Source organism: Planococcus citri, chromosome 4, assembly GCF_950023065.1.
Source record: "Planococcus citri chromosome 4, ihPlaCitr1.1, whole genome shotgun sequence".
Taxonomy (NCBI): Eukaryota; Metazoa; Arthropoda; class Insecta; order Hemiptera; family Pseudococcidae; genus Planococcus; species Planococcus citri.
The window spans coordinates 16705924-16718746 of NC_088680.1; the positions used below are offsets into that span (position 1 = coordinate 16705924).

Here is a 12823-nt window from a genome sequence, read left to right on the forward strand (position 1 = left end):
TATACATGGCTCTATACACGTTGTCAAGTAAAATTACACACGATTCTGGAGCGAAGGGAGAGGGGGAGGGGGAAGGGCTCACGCTTTTCCATACAGATGGATAGGTAGTGAAGAAGCGCAGCAGAACAAACAAGAGAAAAACTTTTTAGCTTGCTGATTATCAGTTTCTTGTTCAATAAAGTGTTTATTTTTGTTTCGTAGCGAGAGTTTTTCTACTCTGCCTCTATCTTTGTCTTTCATATACTGACAAAACGCGAATACTGTACAGGATTGTTTGAGTTTCATTCGAGCAAGAAGTCTGCACCATTTCCATCGCCGCCTGCTGAAAAGTTTTCATCTATGATAGTGCAGCCACCTCTCGCTCACTTGCTCGTTTGTAAACACCTCTCCATATATACGTATGTACTTGTAGTACGTACATATTATATGCATGTTTAGCAAATTATTTTTCGCTGCTGGTCGTCAGTTTCCTCAGGAAAATTCCCCAGCTTGAGGTGTACTTGGCTGACTGATTCGGATTCGCGTGTAATTTTGGACCGACGACGACGACGAGTTGTAAATTAATTATTGTACGAGCTATCCGCACGATCCGGCCGCCGAAATATACGTTCTAGTTGTACAACTTCGGTCCACACTGAAGGGTAATATTTTTCCGGTCCGCGATAAAAAATTCAAAGGTGCTCGTAACCCTTTGCACGAAACGAGTAAATTTATTGTTATCGTCATTGTCATTGTGGAATGAAAATGAATTCTTTATTTAGCCAATGTGGTGGTGGTGGTGACTGGTGGAGCATGAGGTGAAGTGTCGAGCCTTTACCTGCAGTATTATACGTACTATTGTCGATGCCCCCGATACCGATACATTATAGAATAACGTTGCTGCACTCGATGCAGCGCCGCACCGAGCTGATAATGTCCGAATGAAAAGACACAGCAGAGACAAAGATAGAAAGAAATGCTACTCTACTCGCCACTCACTAGTATAAGTATACGATGTAATCACGAACTCGTATATAGGGTCAGCACGACTCGAACAAATTGCTTCACGCTTCGATGCATTCGTTATTCAGTTTTTATTAACTGCTAGAAGACGCGGTGCTATATTAAGTACAATAAGAGTCCAGATTTGTAAACTGGAGAGGTTTTTTTTTCAAAACCCCCGATGCAGTTTTGATGGCAAGCTGTCGTCTTCTTGATCCCGTACCTCTTCTCATCCCTCAGTCTTTGGTGCAGTCCTCTTATACGTAGTATCTCATTTAGTCACAGAAGTGTATAAGAGAAGATTAAAGGCTATCGAGTGGTTGATTAGACGAGTGCTGCGTGTGATTGTGAAAGGAAAACGATAAAAGTTGCGTCGAAATGACGTCATTGTGTGTCTAGCTCAGGGGTGAGATTTCGATAAGTGGTTTCTTGATTTTTTTTTTCTATCTTCTTGATGGGGACGTAGAGGTTGTGACGAGAATTTCATGTCGAAGTTGACAAAAAATCGATTAACGAGTTGAAATGGCGGAATAAAATCCAAATTCGAGATGATTCATTACTTTTGATTAATTTTGAGCATTTACAAAAATTTGACAAAACTTTGTTTTTTTTCAAAATTCCGATTATTTCACTCATTTTTCTCCAACGGCTTAGAAGACTTTCGAAAAATTCAAAATTTTCCAAGAGTTTCGAGATTTCTAAAAAGTTTTGAACAGTTTTCAAATATTCTGAAAATTTTCCAACTGTCAAACATTTTTCACAAACTTTACCCAGTTTTCAAAAATTCCATACATTTTTCAAACGGTATCAACGTTTTTAAACATTTCATACACTTTTGAGCGTTTTTCCAAATTTTCCAACTTTTTTCTCAAATTTTTAACAGGTTGAAAAAATTTTCAAAAACATGACTTTTATGCGATTTTAACAAAAAAAACAGGATTTTATCGTAATCTCGGCCAAAAAAAAAACAGAATTTTTGCACTTTTAAAAATACCGAATTTTTTTCAGTTTTAACAAAACTTTTTTGCAATTTTGGCAAAAAAAACCAAGACATTATGGAAGAGAAAACAATAACTTTTTGAAATGTTTGGTGAAAAATAAGGCTTACCTACTTGGCTACTTACAATTTTTGGAAATTTTTGTGAAAAAAAAACAGAACTTTGCTACAATTTAGACCAATTTTGGGCAAAAAACAGAACCTCTCCGTAGTTTTGGAAAAACACGGTTTTCTTACAATTGTCTCGAAAAAAAAAATTACATAGAACTATTTGACAATTTTTTGAAAAAATAAAAATACGTATGAGGGGCTCGGTTACAAAACTCTCAACATCCCAGAACGTGTTTTTTAGAAAATCGCAAAAAACTGAATCATACTGAAAGCTGTGGTATTTCGAGATGAAACTTGGCAAGATGGTAAATCACGTACCTACCTAAAAAGACTTTCGCTGAAAAAATTTCAATTTTCCCTCCACTGGGGGGTTTGGGACCACCTTCAATTTGTATATTGTGAGTTTTGACTCTAACAAAAATTTTCCTCCCTTTTTGGGCCCCAAATTGTAGGTTTATATTTGTGATGAACAAGGCTGTACCCTATAGAATAATATTAGAAACGAAAATAACAAAGTTAGACATAAATTTCTGATTTTTACTCAAAATAGATATTTTTTTTTTTCAAAAAATCATCCGAAAAATTTTTCACAAAAAAATTTAAAAATGATTTTGCAGGTCTTTCTGCAATGCTTCGTAAAAAACAGGACTTGCTCTTAATTTTACCCCCCCTCCCCCTCCAAAAAACCACTTCTACACACCAATTTACTTTTGTCAAAAACTCAACTTACTTTCTTACAATAAATTCTGCAACAATAAAATTTTTTCGCAGTTTTGATAAAACACAACTTTCTTACAACTGTTTTTAAAAAACATAACCATTTAGAAATTTTTTGACAAAAATCGGAGAATATTTCTGTACTTTTGGCTAAAACACGACTTCGTTACATTTTTTGGCGGGAAACACAAAATCAGGATTTTCTCACAATTTGGACGAAAAAAAATGAGTTTTTATTGCTGTTTTGACAAAACACGAATCTTTTGGAATTTTTTCAAAAAACAGAACTTTTTGAAAAAAAGCAAAGATTTTTGTACTTTTAATTAAAATGAGATTTTGGTAGGTACAATTTCGTTGAAAAAAAAACAGGAATTTTTGTACATTTTGGCTAAAAAACGATTTTGTTACGTTGGTTGAAAAAGGGCTTTTTTACAATTTTGGTAAAAAAACAGAGCTTCTTTCACAACGTTTGTCAAAACAAAACAGCTTTTTAGAAATGTTAGACATAAAAAAGGAGAACACTGATAAGCCAACAAGACGAAAGTAAAAAAAAAAAAAAAAACAGAAAACATATTTTTTTAAAACCATAAAATTGCGATTTTGAAAAGGAAACCTTCCAAGAGCATAACAAATTTCTCCAAAAAAAATAATCTGGAAACTCAACATATAACTTCCGTCCTTCTTTCTCGCTTCCTCGAATTTGAGAAACATTCTCAGTCTTTCTGAATTGAAAAAAATAAATGAATAGGACGAAAAAAAGAGCTACAATGTGTTTCAAAAAATTTGATCAACTTACTTTTGAAAAAAATTATAATTTTTAAAAATATTTTGCAATCTGCATGCATTGAGAACACAACAATATGCAGCTCGTTCAATTTCCAGGAGCGTTTTGAAAAAAAGAAAAAAAAACAAAAAATGTAGGTAATGCAGCTGCTAAAAGTTCTCATGTAAATCATCGTCACTGAAAAAACTCCAAATACCTGATAATTTATAGCCAGAATTACGATTTTAAATTTCTCTATGTAGGTACTTTTTCAACGAACCAGTATCAAGATAAAAATGAACATCAACAACAATCTACATACCTCGATGGTGAAAATAGCCATAATTTGTAGTAAGAAAAAAAAAAGCTAAACGGAATGCGTAAAAATAACTTTATGAATAAAAATTAATAATATCAAATGGTTACATTATAAACACTAAAACGAACAAATCTCCTAATTCATTTTAATGATAACTTATCTATTATCAAATGCTGTACCTATTCGTTGCTTAGCTCATTTCTTCCATTAGCTCATGTACCACCACATGCACATGAGTATCTTTCACTTAACTCCATACACCTAGACTTATACGGTACATATCTAATCTTCTCACTCATTTATATACCAGTACAAACTACATCTGGTTAAAAAGAGGTACACCGTTACCTGCATCGTACATATATACAGTTCCAAATCATCGATACGGTACCAATAATGATATAAGTATGGTAAATTGGTAATTATAATAATTTCATTTCGTATAGGGTACGAAGCCGTCATCGTCGTCTCGAAGATGCTTATCAGTCCAAAGCTGGTACAGCATCAGCATCATCTACGAGTATAGGTAAGGTACATGGGTGTCTCGTTAATTTAAAAATTACCCAATAATTTACCTCTCTGCGGTAAACCTCTAGTAAACTTATCAACACGAATACGAGATCGTCGTCGATGATCACTTGAATGGATCAGATACGATGAAGATAAACGGATATGGAGTACGGACATAATGAGCAGACTTATAGGTGCGTATGGGGCATATCAGGTACGCTGCAGAGAGAGAACCTTATTTATGCTCATTCCACTCAGGTATTTGAAATATCTGGAAAAATTCTTCGGTATAGATACGTCAGTCAGTCGGTAATTTATTAAACCCAACTAAGACTTTGGTTTGCTTTTAAATTACCTCATTTCGGTGTATTTTTTTCTTCTTCTTCGAGTCTACGAGTATGAAGGGTATATGTACCTACGTATGTATGTGTATTTAACCGCTCGAGCCAACATCATATAATTTTATGACTTGGCAATGTGCAAGTATAACTCGACAAGCCGCACTTTGCTGTCTATAGATACCTAAGCTAACCTTTCGAGATATACGAGTATTTAACCTTAATTTTTTTCGAGCAAATTCGTTGGCTTCCAAACATCGCGAAGCGAGCTATTAAAAAAAAATACGTCCTCATTGTCTCGATCATAAATTCAATATACGGGGGAAAATTTTCCACGTAGATAGGAGGGAGAGAGTAGAACAAGTGGCTTTTTCATAATAATAATGCTCGGTGTGGGAAATATCGAAATTATCCCACGTTTATCCGCTACTTTAAATAATTCAACAATAGAGCCCCCGAACACGTGGTACCAATTTCATGAATGGTTAGTTCTTTGATAGACGAACGAGAGAGAGACTTGGTCGTCATCGCCGCCGACCCCTTCACCCTATCTGTGGTGTTTTTTTCTCTGCTCTTCTGCGATTCATTTATGTACTAGTTACGAGGCAGGGATGCTGTATACAATAGCTATTAGCAGCCCCCCCATACCTTGCGACGCGAATGGGTTCTCTTGCAAACCATATTGATGTGCGGGTACCACCTATATATATACTCTAATAATAAAAGCTCGAGGGCTATTGAACAATATGGTTTCTGGTAATGCATTCGTATCGGTTGGTTTTTCATTACCAAAGACGCGAGCTTGCTGCACGAATCGCGAATCGCGCAGGTGTGTGGCCTGCTTTCTTTTCGCGAGTTGGAAAAATCTAGAAAAATATGGTCGAGTAATTCGAAAAGTGTATGCTAGAAAACACGAACGAGCGAGCGAGAGAAAAAGAGACGGAGAGACTACCTATTGAAAAAAGCTCGGTTCCAAATGTCGCTGTCGTCATCATCGTCGCTACTAGGTATGTGTATTTATCAGATACGAGAAGAGAAATTTCACCTCGGCACAATAGATTCGTTTTTCTCTCTCTCTCTCTCTTTTTTTTGGCAACCCTCAACTCAACACACACAACACAACAAATAACCAACGACGATCTGCTCCTTATACCTTTACTCACCTTACCTACCCTTTTCTCGATATACAGCATTATCATTTACACACTTTTCATCGTCGAAATATACTACACCATTTTCGATATCATCGTCGTATATAGTATGTTCTATTGCTATATCGAAACACTCTCCGTACGTTTCCCTTTCTTCGTACAGTTGGTACTTTATATGCGTCATCGTAGCATCACCTATAGTAATAGGTACAGTATGTTTGATAAATTTTGACCCATTTTTACTTCGTAGCATCACCTATAGTAATAGGTACAGTATGTTTGATAAATTTTGACCCATTTTTACTGGTAATTTTCGTAGAATGAAGATAGGTAAATGGAAAGAATTCGATAGTTTTGGATTCTTCAGCGAAGAAGCTTGTACACATAATATGTAGTTCGAATGGGAAAATTTTCCAGCTCGTATACAAGGTGTCCCAAATCATGACACTATATTTTTTCAATAAGTTCAACTAAACAGAAAAAACCATTCTCCTCATTCAATAAAAAAAAAATAATTCAAAAAAAATATTTCTCAAAAGACAGGCTGTTTACCAAAATCTCAAAATCAAAATTCAGCAAGAATATTATTTGCAGAACCTACTCCAAATTTGTGCACGATATGTTAGCACTCTTCCTTAGATGTTACCACCCCCCTTACTACCTTTTACTGATTCGAGAGCATTCATAAAATCCCCCCCCCCCCCAACATTTTCTTTTTACAACGAATTTCCAATTTTGAAAATTGATTTCGAGCTGATTTATAAATCTTTGAACAATTGAAAAGTTTGCTTGAAATTGCAAAGTGTGCAAAAAAAAATGAAGCTGTTTTTGAAGGAAAATTTTACGAAAATTCCCTGAAATAAAACGTATCATGAAGTAATTTTGAAAGGTTTACAAAATGTTGACCTTTCCTCCCGCCTCCCTCCTCCTCCCTCCCCGAGAGTTGGAGGCTAATTAGTCAACCAAACCAGGAGTCAAACGTGTTCAGGAGTAGGACAACATGCAACACCAAGACAAAAGCAACAATTTTAACAGGACATCAATTATTCAAGAATATTTTGACAGAGGAGGAATGACAATCCAATTCAGAACATCTTCAAGTCAAAATATTGGTTACTTTTCCAGAGGACAGCATGGAAAAAATTTAAAAAATTCAAAATTCTGAATAAATTAAAGTATATTTTTAAAGCTTGATCCAAGAAATTGAAAAAAAATTGGAAATTTTGGCCTTTTTTCGAAATAGCAAAAAATAACTTTTGAAAAATTTTAATAAAAATAATTGCATTTTTTAAAAATTTTGGCAAACAATAGCATTTTTGAAAATTTTGGCAAAAAATGGCATTCTTGAGAATTTTAGCAGAAAATCGTATTTTTTAAGAATTTTGGCAAAAAATGACATCTTTTAAGAATTTTAGCAAGAATAGCATTTTTTTTTAAATTTTGACAAGAATTGTATTTTTTTAAGAATTTTGTCAAAAAATGGCATTTTTTAAAAGTTTTGGCAGAAAGTGGAATTTTGTGAAAGTTCTGGCAAAAAATGGAATTTTTTAAGAATTTTGGCAAAATGGAATTTTTTGAAAGTTTTGGCAAAAACTTACATTTTATAAGAATTTTGACAAAAATTGCATTTCTTAAAAAAAATTGGCAGAAAATGGCATTTATTGAAAGTTTTGGCAACAACTGGTATTTTTTAAAAATTTTGACAGAAATGGCATTTTTTTTAAAAATTGGCAAAAATGTCATTTTTTAAAAATTTAGGCAAAAAATGTCATTTTTTGAATGTTTTGACAAAAAGTGGAATTTTTTGAAAGTTTTGGCAAAAAATGACATTTTTTAAGAATTTAGCAAAAATTAGCTTAAATTTTTTTTTGCAAAAATAGCGTTTTTTGAAAATTTTAGCAAAAATATACCATTTTTTGAAAATTTTGACAAAAATTGTATTTTTGTAAAAGTTTTGGCAAAAAGTGGAATTTTTTGAAAAATTTGGCTAAAAATTACATATTTTGAAAAATTTTGGCAAAAAATAGAATTTTTGGGGAATTTTAGCAAAAATAAGCTTGAAAATTTTGGCAAAAAAAATCATTTTTTGAGAATTTTGGCGAAAAATGGCATTTTATTTTGGTAAAAAATAGCATTTTAGCAAAAAATGGGACTTTTAGAAAATTTTGGCATTTTGGCAAAAAATGGTATTTTTTGAAAATGTTGACAAAATATGACGTTTTTTTAAAAATTTTGGCAAGAAGTTGCATTTTTTCAGCATTTTTGAGAATATTGGCAAAAAATGGCATTTTATTTTGGTAAAAAAATAGCATTTTAGCAAAAAATGGGACGTTTAGAAAATTTTGGCATTTTGGCAAAAAATAGGATTTTTTGAATGATGTTTTTTGAAAATGTTGACAAAAAATGACGTTTTTTTAAAAATTTTGGCAAGAAGTTACATTTTTTCAGAATTTTAGAAAAAAACTGGATGTTTAGAAATTCTGGCAGAAAATCTGTTTTTATGACAATTTTGGCAAAAAAAAAGAGACTGGGATTTTGGAAATTTTGGCACGAAATAATTAAGGACTCAATGGCAATTTTAGCAAGAATAAAACAGGACAAAAGCAGAAAAAGCATGTATCAGCGGAACTGCTGGACACTAAGATTGGTCGTTTTCCAACTTTTTACAGATTTTGATGGACCCTAGCAAACAATTATGGCCAAGTGACCTCAAAAAACGAAGGAAAAATGCCGGGTCGACGTTCGACTCCCACTCCATCTCGAGCTCATAAAGTTTCTGAAATTTTAAAATCCGTACTCTGATTTTTCAACTCATTTCTTTGCTCAGTAGGTGATCTCTTAAAACTTCAAACTTTTAAGAATTCCTGATGATTATTTTGCCAAAATTCTCAACTTCTCCCAGTTCCCAATAAACTCAAAAAAAAAAAAAGTCTAAAAAAATCCAGTAAAAATGATTGAGATCTGAAAATGCAAAAATTCTGGAAAAAGTCAAGAGGCGATCTAGATTTTCTGGAGCTATTTATTTAGCTCTATTTAGCTTGAAAAACAGAGAACAATTTTCAAATAAATAAACAATAATTTTCAATGCTTTACTTACAACTTATGTTCGAAAAAATCTTTCGTGCCCTTTTTTACGATCAGTTAAAATTTTCAGAACACCCTGTACAAAACACTCCTAAAATTTCAACCCTCATAACAAAAACTCCAAACTTCTTAGAACAGCTCACCCAACTTATCATCCTTATCCATTAAAAACTACATAAAATTCTATAGGTCAAACCTTCTCAAACACACTGTAGATGTCAGCTTTTTCAATATAACCACCCCCTGCCCCAATTCCAGCCCCCCCTATCACACGATAAAGACACGACGACGAAATAAGGTTTTCCTCATGGAGCTTCGAGCTCGACCAAATTCTCTTTTCATTGTTCGTGTTTTTCAATGTGGCTGGCGCGCATCGGAAAAACGTGTACAGAATATACGACATTCTAATTCTATTCAACTGCACAGCTAGGTACACCTAGCGAGTGATATTTGTATGACGTTTTGCCTACTTCAATAATACGACTAGGTACGTCCTCTTTCATAGCACATAGCATAAGTAAGAGTGAGAGAGAGAGAAATACACACAGAGCTTGCGGAGTCGACTAGGTGTAAATTACTCCACAGTGAGGTACCTGCCGCTGAGAGCGAGCTCAGGATAAATTATGATACCTAAAGCGAAGGAGGAGCTTATTTGTTTTTAATTTGTCGTGACACAAGAGTAGCGTGCCGTTGAACGATGCATAAATTACAGATTACACGATCGTTTGCCAAAATATGCCGAATTAAGACCGCACTCTACCGTGCTATATAGTCTTTGTACAAATCGTCACCGAGTTGATGATTTATTATCGCCGCGGTTGGCCAGGCCATCGTGCATAAATTCGTAGACATGTATACAGTTTATATGTACTATGCGAAGCTGTCTGCTCTCTTCTACGAGTACGAGTAGGTATTTCGCTCATTCGTGTACGTGTAATAAAGTTTAGCAGCAGGTTTATGTACGAGTACGTTACATATACATTTGTACACATAAAGCACGCGATGAAAATATGCGGAAAACACGTGTCTGGGTAGTGGGTGGATTGGCTTGAGCGATGCTCGACCATTTTCAGATCTGAAAAACTGACCATTTACATCACGAGGAGAAAAGTGGCAACTTCGAACCTACGAAAAGTCTGAAAAAAAAAAAGTGAAATTTCGCACATACTTCTCTCCCCAACTTACGAAAGTCAGCGATTATCCGTCCTCGGTACAGATACGCAGCAACGAGTTCTAAGGGGACCCATATCAATAATTTAGAACCAAAATATACTGTACTTTTTTACATCTACATAGTTTTTTTTCCATTTTCAAACCCTATTTCCGCCTTAATTTGCTGCCTCAACTACACATTTTCACTGCACTATTTCAACCACCTCCCTTCTAAAGCTTATAAAAACTTGAAAAAATATGCCTCCGCTTTCCCCTACCCATCTACAATCGCCACAACACACGTGGGCTCAGCTGCACAGCGATTTCAAAAGTCTACCTGGAAACCCAACCTCTCTCTGCTTTTTTCCCCAACAATCTAAATCAAATCCATTAACGTAGCGTAGACCTCGTTTACATCTAATTAACTTTACCCGAGCATTTTAACCCGCGCCATGCATCGCAGCATCTGAGAAAATACTTTGTAGAGAAGTAAAACGAAAAACGATGTTTGAACAGATTTTCTAACAAAATGTCTCTGTCAGCTGCCCAATCCCTCCCCCGTACCCCCTTTGCTCTATCTTTGTGGACATAATCACATGCACACGCAGTTATAACAATGTAGTGCGCACCTTTTATTACACGTAGAATAAATGGTAGATACGTGGGAGGTCGGGGGACGTGGTAGAATCGAAAAAAAAAACATAAACAAACCACCACTGCAGCCTTACAAGAACATCGTCCTAAATAATTAAGGCAATTAAAGCGACTACTTTGTTTTGTCATTGTTCTAATAGCTCTGCGAGGAGGTTTAAAATGATAATTTTTATTAGGGTATGGTGGGCGCATATCGAGCAGACGCGACCGAGCAAACGTCGAAGAATTTCAGGTAGGTATGTGGTATTTTTTCTGTTCTTTTTTTTTATTGTTGCTGTTGCTGTTGTTTGTTGTGATCTGTTTGGATGCCATGAGAGGTTCGGTCGGACGAATAATGCCTAATGGTTTGGATAATTTTTGGGCAGGTAGAGCCAATGAAGAAAAGGTACACGCGTGTACGACACGTGAGTGTATCGGAGTGTGAGCGGAGAATGAGAATTGCTTGTTATTTACAAGTTTTATGGGTATAGATATATGTTGTGAATGTACATCGAATAAAAAGGCGTACCGTACATCTTGTTAAAGTGTTCTTTATTGAGATGTTTCATTTGGAGAGTTGATCTTCAAAGACGGGCACCAGATTTAGAAAATGAATGTTTTTACTGCTGCGTCGTGGAATAGATCGAAAGAGCAGGCAAAAATTCATCACCTGTCAAAATTTCAAGTGCTTAAGTGCCTTTTTTGATTTTTGATGAATTTTCAAAAATCAAATTTTGGCCAAAAATGTGGGGAAAAATCAAAATTTTACCAAATTCACCTAGAAAACTGAAATTTGGTATATACCTTATTTTCGGCCTACCAAATCGATTGGAAACTGTTTCAAACCGTTTAGAGCAGTTCTGGAGCCTCCAGCAGATTTTTGAAACTCGAGATTCTCACAAAATTTCATCAAATGGAGTTGGAAAGCCAAAATTCATGCAGCACTTCAATTTCAAAGACGCCATCACATCATGATCATTGATCAGGCAATTAGTATGTGTATCAATAAGTACCGAGATTGCGCGGACGCAATCCCGACTACCAAAAATTACGTGTCCGAGGTATCCACATTTGGGATACTCGCAGGCTTCAGCTAATCCGAAGTGCAATGGAAAAGCCTCAACCTGGCAGAACCGCCTTAATGATCACGGTTAACCACCACACCAGGTAAGTATGCTTAAGGATGCTGCGCCAAAACCTTTTATACTACTGGCTCGATAGTTCATCTGCGAGAACTAAACTGCTCCATTCCTCTCTCACCTCCCCTATAGTCATTTTGGAGTTTCCAGTGACTTTTTGAAAGGTTTCATGGCGTTTTTAGGAAAATTGAGATTCGCCCAAAGTAGATGGAAACTTCAAAACCACTTGAAACCACCATGCAGTCGACTTCATATTGTATTGATATTAGTTTGCGGAGTAAATTTCGACTTGCTAACTCCATTTGATAAAATGTTGTGAAAATTTCAAGTTTTCAAAATCTGGTAGAGACTCCAGTAATTTTCAAAAAGTTGCTAGAGGCTTCACGATGACTTTAACCCACTTGAAGTCGTCTTCTTCAGAGGGCCCAAAAAATCCAAAAACTGCGACCATCACTCCTCTATTTTGTTTTAAAAAAAGTTGAACTGGTTTCAGTCGCATGGATATAACTTGTGCACACGAGTGGGCACCCTGGGCAGGCACAACCGCTCATACTGCGACAGTGAATGTGAGTTTTTCAGATGGGATTGAGCCACGTCGGTTGATAGTTTGCAAAAATTCAGAAGGGGGAATTATGGGATGCATATATGCAGTGGCTCATGACACCAAAAGAGCTGATTTTGCTAATCGTATATGCTGCTAACATTTTATGCCTACCTATACTACAATTACTAAACACCTATACCGAATTATGTCGCGATAGCGAATTTTATTTTAATAATTATATTTATTAACTTCTTCCCTTCGCTGATTTTGAATTTATTCAGCTCACTTTTGATACAAGCCCCCTAACTCTAGACCAATAAGTTCAAATTTTGAAATAAAAAATGAATAATTCGGGTCTTCAGTAGAGGTGCTAATTTCGAAATT

At 35.2% G+C, this 12823-nt stretch overlaps 1 protein-coding gene and 1 non-coding gene across 2 annotated transcripts in view; both read right to left on the reverse strand.

Moving 5' to 3' along the window:
- The window catches only part of sli (slit guidance ligand), a 445788-nt gene that overhangs the window by 357742 nt on the left and 75223 nt on the right, over positions 1 to 12823 (reverse strand). The gene's annotated exons all lie outside the window — the stretch shown is intronic.
- On the reverse strand, positions 11768 to 11931 carry LOC135846104 (U1 spliceosomal RNA). The gene has a single exon (XR_010558882.1). It is a non-coding gene; the product is annotated as a U1 spliceosomal RNA (small nuclear RNA).